Consider the following 16,849-nt stretch of genomic DNA (forward strand, 5'->3'; position numbering starts at 1 on the left):
ACATAACACGTGGCCCTGCAGAACACAATGTGAAGGGACACATAACACGTGGCCCTGCAGAACACAATGTGAAGGGACACATAACACGTGGCCTTGCAGAACACAATGTGAAGGGACACATAACACGTGGCCCTGCAGAACACAATGTGAAGGGACACATAACACGTGGCCCTGCAGAACACAATGTGAAGGGACACATAACACGTGGCCTTGCAGAACACAATGTGAAGGGACACATAACACGTGGCCCTGCAGAACACAATGTGAAGGGACACATAACACGTGGCCCTGCAGAACACAATGTGAAGGGACACATAACACGTGGCCCTGCAGAACACAATGTGAAGGGACACATAACACGTGGCCCTGCAGAACACAAGAATAAGTACAGAAGAAACAACGCTGACAGTAATACAGCCTCTAAGAAATAGCCCAGTACTTCATAACCCAATTAGCACAGTACTACATAAACCAATTAGTACAGTACTACATAAACCAATTAGTATAGTACTACATAAACCAATTAGTACAGTACTACATAAACCAATAGCCCAGTATTACATAAACCAATTAGTACAGTACTACATAAACCAGTTACCCCAGTATTACATAAACCAATTACTACAGTACTATATAATACCAGTTAGCCCAGTATTACATAAACCAATTAGTACAGTACTACATAAACCAGTTAGCCCAATATTACATAACCCAATTAGTACAGTACCACATAAAACAATTAGTACAGTACTATATAAATCAATTAGTACAGTACTACATAACCCAATTAGTACGGTACATAAATCAGTTAGCCCAGTACTACATAAACCAATTAGTACAGTAGTACATAAACGAATCAGTACAGTACTACATAAACCAGTTAGTGCAGTACTACATAAACCAATTAGTACAGCACTACATAAACCAATTAGTACCCTACTTCATAATCCAGATAGCCTAGTACTACATAAACCAATTAGTACTGTACTACGTAAACCAATTAGTATAGTACTACATAAACCAGTTAGGCCAGTACTACATAAACCAATTACTACAGTAGTACATAAAACAATTTGTACAGTACTACATAAACACGTTAGTACAGTACTACATAAACCAATTAGCACAGTACTACATAAACCAATAAGGCCGGTAATACATAAACATGTTAGTACACTACTACACAAACCTATTAGCACAGTACAACATAAACCAATTAGCACAGTACTACATAAACCAGTTAGGCCAGTAATACATAAACCAATTAGCACAGTACTACATAAACCAGCTAGCCCAGTACTACATAAACCAATTAGTACAGTACTACATAAACCAATTTGTACAGCACTACATAAACCAGTTAATACAATACTACGTAAACTAATTAGTGCAGTATTACCAAAACCAATTAGTACAGTATTACATAAACCAGTTAGTACAGAACTACATACACCCAGTAGTACACATAAAAGAATTAGTACAGTACTACTTAAACCAATTAGTATAGTACTACTTAAACCAATTAGTGCAGTACTACATAAACCAGTTAGCCCAGTACTACATAAACCTATTAGTACAGTACTAAATAAACCAATTATTACAGTGCTACATAAACCAGTTAGCCCAATACTACATAAATAAATGAGTACAGTACTACATAAAATTATTAGTACAGTACTTCATAAACCAGTAAGTACAGTACTACATAAATCAATTAGTACAGTACTACATTAACCAATCAATACAGTACTACTTAAACCATTTAGCCCAGTGCTACAAAAACCATTTAATACAGTACTACAAAAACCAGTTAGCCCAGTACTACATAAACCGATTAGTACAGTACTACATAAACCAATTTGTACAGTACAACATAAATCAATTAGTACAGTACTACATAACCCAATTAGTAATGTACTACCTAAAACAATTAGTACAGTACTACATAAACCACTTAGTACAGAACTACATAAACCAAATAGTACAGTGCTACATAAACCAATTAATACCGTACTACATAAACCAATTAGTACAGTACTACATAAACCAATTAGTACAGTACTACATAAAAATTAGTACAGCACTACATAAACCAATAAGTACAGTATTACATAAACCAGTTAGCCCTGTACTACACAAACCAGTATTGTACTTATTGGTACAGTACTACATAAACCAATTAGTACGGTACTACATAAACCAGTTAGCCCAGTACTACATAAATAACTTAGCACAATACTACATAAAACAATTAGTCCAGCACTACATAAACCAGTTAGTACAGTACTACATAAACCAATTAGTACAGTACTACATAAACCAATTTGTACAGTACTACATAAACCAGTTAGCCCATTGCTACATAAACCAATTAGTACAGTACTACATAAACCTATTAGTACAGTGCTACATAAACCAATTATTACAGTACTACTTAAACCAGTCAGCCCAGTACTACATAAACCAATTAGTACAGTACATAAACCATTTAGTGAGTACTGCATAAACCAATTAAAACAGTGCGACATAAAACCAGTTAGCCCAGTACGACATAAGCCAATTAGTACAGTACTACATAAAACCAGTTAGCTCAGTACTACATAAACTAGTTGGTACAGTACTACATAAACCAGTTAGCACAGTACTATGTAAAAAAAAATAGTACAGTACCATATAAACCACTTAGTACAGTACTACATAAAACCAGTTAGCCCAACACTGCATAAACCAATTAGTGCAGTATTACATAAAACGGGCAGCCCAGTACTACGTAAACCAATTAGTACAGTGCTACATAAAGCGGTTAGCCCAATACTAAACAAACCATTTGGTACAATACTACATAAAACCAGTTAGCTCAGTACTACATAAACCAGTTAGTACAGTACTACATAGAACCAGTTAGGAAAGTATTGCATAGACCTATTAGTACATAGTACGTAAAACTAGTTAGCCCAGTACTACATAAACCAATTAGTACAGTACTACATAAAACCAGTCAGCCTAATACTACATAAACCCTTTAGTACAGTAATACATAAAACCAGTTACCCCAACGCTGCATAAACCAATTAGTACAGTATTACATAAACCAGTTAGCCCAGTGCTACATAAACCAATTAGTACAGTATTACACAAAACCAGTTAGCCCAGTACTACGTAAAACATCAGTACAGTATTACATAAAACCAGTTAGTCCAGTACTACATAAACCAATTAGTACAGTGCTACATAAAACTAGTTAGCCCAGTACTACATAAACCTATTAGTACATAGTATATAAAACCAGTTAGCTCACTACTACATAAACCAGTTGGTACAGTACTACACAAACAAGTTGGTACAGTACTACACAAACCAGTTGGTACAGCACTACATAAACCAATTAGTACAGCACTACATGAACTAGTTGGTACAGTACTACATAAAACCAAATAGCCCAGTACTACATAAACCACTTGGTACAGTACTACATAAACCAGTTAGTTTTATTTTTTTATTTTATTATACTTTGTCGCTGTCTCCCGCGTTTGCGAGGTAGCGCAAGGACACAGACGAAAGAAATGGCCCCCCCCCCCCATACACATGTATATACATACGTCCACACACGCAAATATACATACCTACACAGCTTTCCATGGTTTACCCCAGACGCTTCACATGCCTTGATTCAATCCACTGACAGCACGTCAACCCCGGTATACCACATCGCTCCAATTCACTCTATTCCTTGCCCTCCTTTCACCCTCCTGCATGTTCAGGCCCCGATCACACAAAATCTTTTTCACTCCATCTTTCCACCTCCAATTTGGTCTCCCTCTTCTCCTCGTTCCCTCCACCTCCGACACATATATCCTCTTGGTCAATCTTTCCCCACTCATCCTCTCCATGTGCCCAAACCACTTCAAAACACCCTCTTCTGCTCTCTCAACCACGCTCTTTTTATTTCCACACATCTCTCTTACCCTTACGTTACTCACTCGATCAAACCACCTCACACCACACATTGTCCTCAAACATCTCATTTCCAGCACATCCATCCTCCTGCGCACAACTCTATCCATAGCCCACGCCTCGCAACCATACAACATTGTTGGAACCACTATTCCTTCAAACATACCCATTTTTGCTTTCCGAGATAATGTTCTCGACTTCCACACATTCTTCAAGGCCCCCAGAATTTTCGCCCCATCCCCCACCCTATGATCCACTTCCGCTTCCATGGTTCCATCCGCTGCCAGATCCATTCCCAGATATCTAAAACACTTCACTTCCTCCAGTTTTTCTCCATTCAAACTCACCACCCAATTGACTTGACCCTCAACCCTACTGTACCTAATAACCTTGCTCTTATTCACATTCACTCTTAACTTTCTTCTTCCACACACTTTACCAAACTCAGCCACCAGCTTCTGCAGTTTCTCACATGAATCAGCCACCAGCGCTGTATCATCAGCGAACAACAACTGACTCACTTCCCAAGCTCTCTCATCCCCAACAGACTTCATACCTGCCCCTCTTTCCAAAACTCTTGCATTTACCTCCCTAACAACCCCATCCATAAACAAATTAAACAACCATGGAGACATCACACACCCCTGCCGCAAACCTACATTCACTGAGAACCAATCACTTTCCTCTCTTCCTACACGTACACATGCCTTACATCCTCGATAAAAACTTTTCACTGCTTCTAACAACTTTCCTCCCACACCATATATTCTTAATACCTTCCACAGAGCATCTCTATCAACTCTATCATATGCCTTCTCCAGATCCATAAATGCTACATACAAATCCATTTGCTTTTCTAAGTATTTCTCACATACATTCTTCAAAGCAAACACCTGATCCACACATCCTCTACCACTTCTGAAACCACACTGCTCTTCCCCAATCTGATGCTCTGTACATGCCTTCACCCTCTCAATCAATACCCTCCCATATAATTTACCAGGAATACTCAAGAAACTTATACCTCTGTAATTTGAGCACTCACTCTTATCCCCTTTGCCTTTGTACAATGGCACTATGCACGCATTCCGCCAATCCTCAGGCACCTCACCATGAGTCATACATACATTAAATAACCTTACCAACCAGTCAACAATACAGTCACCCCCTTTTTTAATAAATTCCACTGCAATACCATCCAAACCTGCTGCCTTGCCGGCTTTCATCTTCCGCAAAGCTTTCACTACCTCTTCTCTGTTTACCAAATCATTTTCCCTAACCCTCTCACTTTGCACACCACCTCGACCAAGACACCCTATATCTGCCACTCTATCATCAAACACATTCAAAAAACCTTCAAAATACTCACTCCATCTCCTTCTCACATCACCACTACTTGTTATCACCTCCCCATTTGCGCCCTTCACTGAAGTTCCCATTTGCTCCCTTGTCTTACGCACTTTATTTACCTCCTTCCAGAACATCTTTTTATTCTCCCTAAAATTTAATGATACTCTCTCACCCCAACTCTCATTTGCCCTTTTTTTCACCTCTTGCACCTTTCTCTTGACCTCCTGTCTCTTTCTTTTATACATCTCCCACTCAATTGCATTTATTCCCTGCAAAAACCAGTTAGTACAGTACTAAATAAAATCAGCTAGCCCAGTACTACATAAAACAGTACTACATAAACCTGTTAGTACAGTACTACATAAAACAGTACTACATAAACCTGTTAGTACAGTACTACATAAACTAGTTAGCCCATTACTACATAAATCAATTAATACAGTGCTACATAAAACCAGTTAGCCCAGTGCTACATAAACCAGTCAGTGTATTATCACAAAACCAGTTATTACAGTACTACATAAAACCAGTTAGTGCAGCATCACATAAACCATTTAGTACAGTACTACATAAAACCAGTTAGTACAGTACTACATAAAACCAGTTATTACAGTACCACATAAACCCAGTTAGTACAGTGCTACATAAAACCAATTAGTACAGTACTACATAAAACCAATTATTACAGTACTACATAAGACCAGTCAGTACAGTACTACATAAGACCAGTTAGTACAGTACTACATAAAACCAGTTAGTACAGTACTACATAAAACCAGTTAGAAAACTAGTTAGTATAGTACTACATAAAACCAGTTAGTACAGTACTACATAAAACCAGTTAGTACAGTACTACATAAAGCCAGTTAGTACAGTACTATATAAGTTAGTACAGTACTACATAAAATCAGTCAGTACAGTACTACATAAAACCAATAAGTACAGTACTACATAAGACCAGTCAGTACAGTACTACATAAGACCAGTTAGTACAGTACTACATAAAACCAGTTTGTACAGTACTACATAAAACCAGTTAGTATAGTACTACATAAAACCAGTTAGTATAGTACTACATAAAACCAGTTAGTACATTACCAAATAAAACCAGTTAGTACAGTACTACATAAAGCCAGTTAGTACAGTACTACATAAAACCAGTTAGTACAGTAATACATAAAACCAGTTAGTACAGTACTACATAAAACCAGCTAGTACAGTACTACATAAAACCAGTTAGTACATTACCAAATAAAACCAGTTAGTACAGTACTATATAAAGCCAGTTAGTACAGTACTACATAAAACCAGTTAGTACAGTACTATATAAAACCTGTTAGTACAGTATCACATTAAACCAGTTAGTACAATACCACACAAAACCAAAGAATACAGTACTACATAAACCACTCAGTACAGGTTCATATACAACCAGTTAGTACATTATCACATAAAAACAGTTAGTACAGTACCACATAAACCAGTTAGATTACCAAATAAATCCAGGTAGTAAAGCACTACATAAACCACTGAGTACACTACCATATAAACCTAGTTAGTACAGTAGTACATGGACCACTTAGTACACAACCATTAAAATCCAGTTAGTACAGTACTACATAAAACTAAGTTGTGTAGCTGATTAATACCTGTGAAGTCTTGGGGATCTTCAAGTTTACATCCTCAGCTGGGCCCAGGCTGCTGGACTGGGTCGTTGGTCGACCAAGCTGTTGGAAGCCGCAACCCTCAGGCCCACATAGCCCCCACAGCCTGGCTGGTCTGGTACACCTTGTAGGTACTTGTCCAGTGCACTCTTGAACTTCTCTACTGTGCATCCCAAGCTGTTTCTGATTGTAGATGGCAAGGTTTCTTGGGCCCCGCATGTTTATGGTGTTCTCTCTTTGTGTGCATATGGCACCTTTGGATCTCAGAGGTGTATTTCACAAAGTCTTCCATGCCTGTCGTGCCAGGAGGAGGTTATTTACCTATGTAAGTTGAGAACCATACCTTCTAGGATCACCCAGGTATACATGATGATATACCTTTCCCGTCTACGTTCCAGCCAGTATAGCCTCAGAGACTTCAACCGTTCCCAGTAATTTAGTTCCTGTAACATACTGATATGGCCTGTGAATGGTCTCTGAACATTCTATAATTCCGCAGTATCACCCGCCTTGTAGGATGATGCTAAAACACAACAATATTCAGTTCATGAAAATAATAGTGACGGACATTTTCTTCCCTTGTCTTGAAGGTCCGCAGGATCCAGCTTGCCATCCTTCTGCATGAGACAACCGTTGTTTTGTTGTGTTTGCTGAAGGTTAGGTCGTTAGACATTATTACTCTGGGTTCTTTCACATTATTCACCTGGTTTATGATGGCGTCTGTGTCTGTCTGGTATTCTGTATTGTTCTTTTAATTCAATTTTCCCCTCATCGAAGGAGGTGAAACTTATCTTCAGTGAAAAGCATGTTGTTCTCGGTTGCCCAAGTAAATGTTACAGTCAGATGTGAGAAAGTGGTGAGTGAGAACATTATTAGACAACTGTCTCCGACAGAAGTAAGATACTTGGGGAGTTACAAGACACATGATGTTCAACAGACGAGTGTTTACTAGAACGACCACGAATGTAAACATAAAAAGAGGCAGGTCTATCATGGAGGAAAAGTAACGTGGGAGTTGCCGTCACTATTACTGCCAGAACAAAGCTTTCCTCTTATTGGTTACGGTAGAGTCAAGCACAAACCTACAGATTCTTTTCATCACATGATACCGGGGATCATAGGTTTGGTAGACTCGATCATGATGATAGTAAAAAACGTTTGGGCAGACAGGAGATGGCAAGAGAATTTATGGAAAGAAAATAATCATGATTTAAGTAGGTGTCTGGTGGTTGTAAGAGGAAGATGGCAGGCCTAACCTGGGCGGTAGTCCAGTTTTGATGAGACAGAAAGTAAGACAAGCAATCGTAACGCACAGTGGAAGATAAACTTTTACCTCTTCAGTCATAACGGTATTACCAACCTGGGTGGCTCCTGGCAACAGCCAACTGCCTAACAATTGAGATCAAATGTGAAAAAAAAATAAAGGTAAAAGTAAAGAAACTTATGGATGGGTTCAAATACCATGAAAGATGTCTTGAGATGAGAGAGACCATCTTCAGATCTTGTCTCATGAATAAGGACTCGTATCATACAGTAGGTGAGGGTGGTGATGGCTGGGCCGGGGGCGGGCAGGTTGTAGAGGTGGCCGTAGTAATGCAAGGGCGGCACCGGAGGGCTGCAGGCCGGATGGTTGGGGGGGGGGGGGGGTCAAGAGACCAGCCACGTCAGTCAGTCCGGCAGTTTCCTGAGCCACAAGTGGACACATTGACCTTGGCTTTACCTGCCTGACGAGGTATACATGATCATAGGTTTACCCTGCCTGACGAGGTATACATGATCATAGCTTTACCCTGCCTGACGAGGTATACAGGTGAGGGTAATTTGGCCGCCTCAGAGGGCACATGTGTGTGTGTGTGTGTGTGTGTGTGTGCTGGACGCGTTTATTGTTTACCTTCTCCATGGAAACAGCGGCACCAGGTCCGCCTCCCAGCCTGGAAAGAGAACAGCCACATTACTACTTGCGCTCTTGAGCATCTGTTTTGCATGAATGAGTAACAAACAACAACACTTGAAATACCTACAAACGCCAGGAACACATGTTGTTAAAGTGACATTATTACTAGTATAAAGTTGTGTTCTTCTCTCCCATTGGTTGCTGACGAAATGACGTCATAGTAGGCGGAGTCATAAAGTTTTATCAAATTTTATTCATATAATCTACGGATTATTTACCTTCGGTTTGCTATCACGTCACAGATAATTAAATGGTTTCACTATAAATTGATTTTTAAAATAAAGCACGCTAATTATGAAACATAAGTTCTTACAGAGTTATATTATTCAACAAATGGCAACTACGAGCAAGGTAGAAGGATAGCCCCGCCCCTGGGCGGAGCGTTGGCGGTAATTGATCAATGAGCGACTGTTGTGCTTTGATTGACAGGTGGGCGGAGTCTCAGCTCTGTAATCAATAGACAAGTTTTTATCATTTGCTTGGCGATGACGGCCACTGACGGGCGGTGGGCGGCGGGAGCAGCGTGTCGAGAGTGCCACTAGGAACCATCTGCCGCCACCCCTCTTCTCTGTGCCGCCCACACTGCTGATACCATGCCGCATTCCGCCGTCAGACGGCTCGTTACTGGCCTGCCACCTACCGCCCTCCAGCACCACCACAAGTCTCCTCCCACCCACCATACAGTACCACTACTACCATACCATACACCACTAACGGCCACCACTACCCTACCATACACCGCTGATGACCACCATTGCCCTACCATACACCACTAACGGCCACCAACATTCTACCATAAACCACTGCCGACCAGCACTATCCTATCATACACCACTGAGACCACCACTACCATGCAATACTGAAAACCGCAACTACCCTATCATAAACCACTGACGACCACCACTACTCTACCTTATGAACTACTGACGACCACAACTACCCTAATATACCAAATAAATGACCACAACTACACTACCTTACACCATTAATAACTACCACTACCCTACCATGTACCACTAACACTAACCTTCAGCTTTTCTAAGTAACAAACATCTAAAAAAATTAGAATCAAATATAAAGATATGAAAAATGGTCACTTGGAGTCCATACCCAGGACGTGACATGTCCTGGCCATACCCAGGACGTGACGTGTCCTGGCCATACCCAGGACGTGACATGTCCTGGCCATACCCAGGACGTGACATCCTGGGCGTACCCAGGACGTGACATGTCCTGGCCGTACCCAGGACGTGACATGTCCTGGCCGTACCCAGGACGTGGTGTCCTGGCCATACCCAGGACGTCATGTGTCCTGCCCATACCCAGGAAGTGATGTGTCCTGGCCATACCCAGGACGTGACGTGTCCTGGCCATACCCTGGACGTGACGTGTCCTGGCCATACCCTGGACGTGACATGTCCTGGCCATACCCAGGACGTGACATCCTGGGCGTACCCAGGACGTGACATGTCCTGGCCGTACCCAGGACGTGGTGTCCTGGCCATACCCAGGACGTCATGTGTCCTGGCCATACCCAGGACGTGACGTGTCCTGGCCATACCCAGAACGTGACGTGTCCTGGCCATACCCAGGAAGTGATGTGTCCTGGCCATACCCAGGAAGTGATATGTCTTGGCCATACCCAGGACGTCATGCGTCCTGGCCATACCCAGGACGTGAGGTGTCCTGGCCATACCCAGGAAGTGATGTGTCCTGGCCATACCCAGGACGTGCCATGTCCTGGCCATACCCAGGACGTGCCATGTCCTGGCCATACCCAGGACGTGACGTGTCCTGGCCATACCCAGGACGTGATGTGTCCTGGCCATACCCAAGACGTGACGTGTCCTGGCCATACCCAGGACGTGATGTGTCCCGGCCATACCCAGAATGTGACGTGTCCTTGCCATACCCAGGACGTGACGCGTCCTGGCCATACCCAGGAAGTGATGTGTCCTGGCCATACCCAGGACGTGACGTGTCCTGGCCATACCCTGGACGTGACGTGTCCTGGCCATACCCTGGACGTGACATGTCCTGGCCATACCCAGGACGTGACATCCTGGGCGTACCCAGGACGTGACATGTCCTGGCCGTACCCAGGACGTGGTGTCCTGGCCATACCCAGGACGTCATGTGTCCTGGCCATACCCAGGACGTGACGTGTCCTGGCCATACCCAGAACGTGACGTGTCCTGGCCATACCCAGGAAGTGATGTGTCCTGGCCATACCCAGGAAGTGATATGTCTTGGCCATACCCAGGACGTCATGCGTCCTGGCCATACCCAGGACGTGAGGTGTCCTGGCCATACCCAGGAAGTGATGTGTCCTGGCCATACCCAGGACGTGCCATGTCCTGGCCATACCCAGGACGTGCCATGTCCTGGCCATACCCAGGACGTGACGCGTCCTGGCCATACCCAGGAAGTGATGTGTCCTGGCCATACCCAGGACGTGCCATGTCCTGGCCATACCCAGGACGTGCCATGTCCTGGCCATACCCTGGACGTGATGTGTCCTGGCCATACCCAAGACTTGCCATGTCCTGGCCATACCCAGGACGTGATGTGTCCTGGCCATACCCAGGACGTGATGTGTCCTGGCCATACCCAGGACGTGCCATGTCCTAGCCATACCCTGGACGTGATGTGTCCTGGCCATACCCAGGACGTGATGTGTCCTGGCCATACCCAGGACGTGATGTGTCCTGGCCATACCCAGGACGTGATGTGTCCTGGCCATACCCAGGACGTGCCATGTCCTAGCCATACCCAGGACGTGCCATGTCCTGGCCATACCCAGGACGTGATGTGTCCTGGCCATACCGAGGACGTGATGTGTCCTGGCCATACCCAGGACGTGCCATGTCCTGGCCACACCCAGGACGTGCCATGTCCTGGCCATACCCAGGACGTGCCATGTCCTGGCCATACCCAGGACGTGATGTGTCCTGGCCATACCCAGGACGTGCCATGTCCTAGCCATACCCAGGACGTGCCATGTCCTGGCCATACCCAGGACGTGATGTGTCCTGGCCATACCCTGGACGTGATGTGTCCTGGCCATACCCAGGACGTGCCATGTCCTGGCCACACCCAGGACGTGCCATGTCCTGGCCATACCCAGGACGTGCCATGTCCTGGCCATACCCAGGACGTGCCATGTCCTGGCCATACCCAGGACGTGATGTGTCCTGGCCATACCCAGGACGTGCCATGTCCTGGCCACACCCAGGACGTGCCATGTCCTGGCCATACCCAGGACGTGCCATGTCCTAGCCATACCCAGGACGTGCCATGTCCTGGCCATACCCAGGACGTGCCATGTCCTAGCCATACCCAGGACGTGCCATGTCCTGGCCATACCCAGGACGTGATGTGTCCTGACCATACCCAGGACGTGCCATGTCCTGGCCATACCCAGGACGTGCCATGTCCTAGCCATACCCAGGACGTGCCATGTCCTGGCCATACCCAGGACGTGATGTGTCCTGGCCATACCCAGGACGTGATGTGTCCTGGCCATACCCAGGACGTGCCATGTTCTGGCCATACCCAGGACGTGCCATGTCCTGGCCATACCCAGGAAGTGATGTGTCCTGGCCATACCGAGGACGTGATGTGTCCTGGCCATACCCAGGACGTGATGTGTCCTGGCCATACCGAGGACGTGATGTGTCCTGGCCATACCGAGGACGTGATGTGTCCTGGCCATACCCAGGACGTGATGTGTCCTGGCTATAACCAGGACGTGACGGGCGATGACATGACGTAAGGCTAATTGGGCGCTAGTTCAAGGCACACTTTTTGTCTCCTTTTTTATACATAGGATTAACATTTGCTGGTTTCCTGTCTGTTTTCACCCGACCATCTGAAAAAGATTTGTTGACTATTTTTGTTATGGGGTATATCAGCTGTCTCCTGACCTTTAAAAATCTTGGAGTTAAGTTATCTGGGTCGTTGGATTTGTTGGAATTTAATTGGTCCAGGTATATAAGTACTTCAGCGGCGGATGGAACTAGGGAAGCGGAAGTGAGTCATAGGGTGGGGGAGGAAGCGAAGGTTCTGGGAGCATTGAAAAATGTGTGGAAGGCGAGAGCACCATCTCGGAGAGCAAAAATGGGTATGTTTGAAGGAATAGCGGCTCCAACAATGTTATATGGTTGTGAGGCATGGCTATAGATAGGGTTGTGCAGAGGAGGGTGGATGTGTTGGAAATGAGATGTCTGAGGACAATTTGTGGTGTGAGGTGGTTTGATCGAGTAAGTAATGAAAGGGTAAGAGAGATGTGTCGTAATAAAAAGAGTGTGGTTGAGAGAGCAGAAGAGGGTGTATTGAAATGGTTTGGTCACATGGAGAGAATGAGTGAGGAAACATTGACAAATAGGATGTATGTGTCAGAGGTGGAGGGAACGATGAGAACTGGGAGACCAAATTGGATGTGGAAAGATGGAGTGAAAAAGATTTTGAGCGTTCGGGGCCTGAACATACAGGAGGGTGAAAGGCGTGCAAGGAACAGAGTGAATTGGAACGATGTGGTATACAGGGATCGACTTCCTGTCAGTGGTTTGAAACAAGGCATGTGAAGCGTCTGGGGTAAACCATGGAAAGTTCTGTGGGGCCTGGATGTGGAAAGGGAACTGTGGTTTCGGTGCATTACACATGACAGCTAGAGACAGAGTGTGAGCGAATGTGGCCTTTGTTGTCTTTTCTTAGCGTTACCTCGCACGCACGCGGAGAGAGGGGGTTGCCATTTCATGTGTGGCGGGATGGCGGCGAGGATGGATGAAGACAGCATGCATGAACATGTACATGTGTATATATGTATATGTCTGTGTATGTATATGTATGTATACGTTGAAATGTGTAGGTATGTATATGTGTGTGTGTGTGGGCGTTTATGTATATGCATGTGTATGTGGGTGGGTTGGGCCATTCTTTCGTCTGTTTCCTTGTGCTACCTCGCTAACGCGGGAGACAGCAAGAAAGTATAATAATAATAATAGAATATATATATATATATATATATATATATATATATATATATATATATATATATATATATATATATATATATATATATATATATATATATATATTTCTTCTTTTTTTCTTTCAAACTATTCGCCATTTCCCGCATTAGCGAGGGAGCGTTAAGAACAGAGGACTGGGCCTTTGAGGGAATAATCCTCACCTGGCCCTCCTCTCTGTTCCTTCTTTTGGAAAATTAAAAAAAAAAAAAAAAACGAGAGGGGAGGATTTCCAGCCCCCCGCTACCTCCCCTTTTAGTCGCCTTCTACGACACGCAGGGAATACGTGGGAAGTATTCTTTCTCCCCTATCCCCAGGGATATATATATATATATATATATATATATATATATATATATATATATATATATATATATATATATATATGAAAAAAGAGAAATAGGTAGTATGATTGAGGAAAGGAACCTGGATGTTTTGGTTCTGAATGAAACGAAGCTAAGGGTAAAGGGGAATGTTGGTTTGGGAATGTTTTGGGAGTAAAGTCAGGGTTGGTGAGAGGACATGAGCAAGGGAAGGAGTAGCACTACTCCTGAAACAGGAGTTGTGGGAGTATGTGATAGAGTGTAAGAAAGTAAACTCTAGTTTGATATGGGTAAAACTGAAAAAGGATGGAGAGAGATTGGTGATTATTGGTGCCTATGCACCTGGGCATGAGAAGAAAGATCATGAGAGGCAAATGTTTTGGGAGCAGCTGAGTGAGTGTGTTAGCAGTCTTGATCCACGAGACCGGGTAATCGTGATGGGTGATTTGAATGCAAAGGTGAGTATTGTGGCAGTTGAGGGAATAATTGGTGTACATGGGGTGTACAGTGTTGTAAATGGAAATGAAAGAGCTTGTAGATTTGTGTGCTGAAAAAGGACTGGTGATTGGGAATACCTGGTTTAAAAAAAGAGATATACATAAGTATAAGTATGTAAGTAAGAGAGATGGCCAGAGAGCGTTATTGGATTACGTGTTAATTGATAGGCGCGTGAAAGAGAGACTTTTTGGATGTTCATGTGCTGAGAGATGCAACTGGAGGGATGTCTGACCATTATCTTGTGGAGGCGAAGGTGAAGATTTGTGGAGGTTTTCAGAAAAAACAAGAGAATGTTGGGGTGAAGAGAGTGGTGATAGTAAGTGAGCTTGGGAAGGAGACTTGTGCGAGGAAATACCAGGAGAGACTGAGTGCAGAATGGAAAAAGGTGAGAGAAAAGCACGTAAGGGGAGTGGGGGAGGAAGTGTGAGGGAAGCAGTGATGGCTTGTGCAAAAGATGCTTGTGGCATGAGAAGTGTGGGATGTGGGCAGATTAGAAAGGTTAGTGAGTGGTGGAATGAAGAAGTAAGATTTGTTAGTGAAAAAGAAGAGAGAGGCATTTGGACGATTTTTGCAGGGAAATAGTGCAAATGACTGAGAGAAGTATAAAAGAAAGAGGGAGGAGGTTAAGAAAAATGTGCAAGAGGTGAAAAAGAGGGCAAATGAGAGTTGGGGTGAGAGAGTATCATTAAATTTTAGGGAGAATAAAAAGATGTTCTTGAAGGAGGTAAATAAAGTGCGTAAGACAAGAGAACAAATGGGAACATCAGTGAAGCGGGCTAATGGGGAGGTAATAACAAGTAGTGGTGATGTGAGAAGGAGATGGAGTGAGTATTTTGAAGGTTTGTTGAAGGTATTAGATGATAGAATGGCAGATATAAGGTGCTTTGGTCGAAGTGGTTTGCAAAGTGAGAGTGTTAGGGACAATGATTTGGTAAACAGAGAAGAGGTAGTGAAAGCATTGCAGAAGATGAAAGCCGGGAAGGTGGTGGGTTTGGATGGTATCGCAGTGGAATTTATTAAAAGAGGAGGTGACCGTGTTGTTGACTGGTTGGTAAGGTTATTTAATGTATGTATGGCTCATGGTGAAGTGCCTGAGGATTGTTAGAATGCATGCATAGTGCCATTGTACAAAGGCAAAGGGGATAAAGGTGAGTGTTCAAATCACAGAGGTATAAGTTTGTTGAGTATTCCTGGGGAATCATATGGAAGGGTATTGATTGAGAGGGTGGAGTCAGGTACAGAGCATCAGAATGGAGAAGAGCAGTGTGGTTTCAGAAGTGGTAGAGGATGTGTGGCTCTGGTGTTTGCTTCGAAGAATGTTTGTGAGAAATACTTAGAAAAGCAAATGGATTTGTATGAAGCATTTATGGATCTGGAGAAGGCATATGATAAAGTTGATAGAGATGCTCTGTGGAAGGTATTAAGAATATATGGTTTGGGATGCAAGTTACTAGAAGCAGTGAAAAGGTTTATCGAGGATGTAAGGCATGTGCACGAGTAGGAAGAGAGGAAAGTGAATGTCGGTTTGCAGCAGTAGTGCGTGATGTCTCTATGGCTGTTTAATTTGTTTATGGATGGGGTTGTTAGGGAGGTGAATGCAAGAGTTTTGGAAAGAGGGGCAAGTATGCAGTCTGTTGTGGATGACGGCTTGGGAAGTGAGTCAGTTGTTCGCTGATGATACAGCGTTAGTGGCTGATTCATGTGAGAAACTGCAGAGACTGGTGGCTGAGTTTGGTAAAGTGTGTGAAAGAAGAAAACTGAGAGTAAATGTGAATAAGAGCAATGTTATTAGGTAGAGAAGGGTTGAGGGACAAGTCAGTTGGGAGGTAAGTTTGAATGGAGAAAAACTGGAGGAAGTGAAGTGTTTTAAAAATCTGGGAGTGGATTTGGCAGCGGATGGAACCATGGAAGCGGAAGTAGTAACAGGGTGGGGGAGTGGGCGAAACTTCTGGGAGCATTGAAAAATGTATGGAAGGCGAGAACGTTATCTATGAAAACAAAAATGGGTATGTTTGAAGGAATAGTGGTTCCAACAATGTTATATGGTTGCGAGGCGTGGGCTGTGGATAGGGTTGT

The 16,849-nt window shown here is 43.7% G+C and overlaps 1 long non-coding RNA gene across 1 annotated transcript in view; it reads right to left on the minus strand.

Moving 5' to 3' along the window:
- Window positions 1–16,849, minus strand: part of LOC139759979 (uncharacterized) — a 246,397-nt gene that overhangs the window by 10,999 nt on the left and 218,549 nt on the right. Inside the window, exon 5 of the long non-coding RNA XR_011715190.1 lies at window positions 8,860–8,899. This is a non-coding gene — a long non-coding RNA (uncharacterized lncRNA). The remainder of the gene's footprint in view (window positions 1–8,859; window positions 8,900–16,849) is intronic.

This window comes from Panulirus ornatus, chromosome 3, assembly GCF_036320965.1.
Source record: "Panulirus ornatus isolate Po-2019 chromosome 3, ASM3632096v1, whole genome shotgun sequence".
In the NCBI taxonomy this organism is placed as follows: Eukaryota; Metazoa; Arthropoda; class Malacostraca; order Decapoda; family Palinuridae; genus Panulirus; species Panulirus ornatus.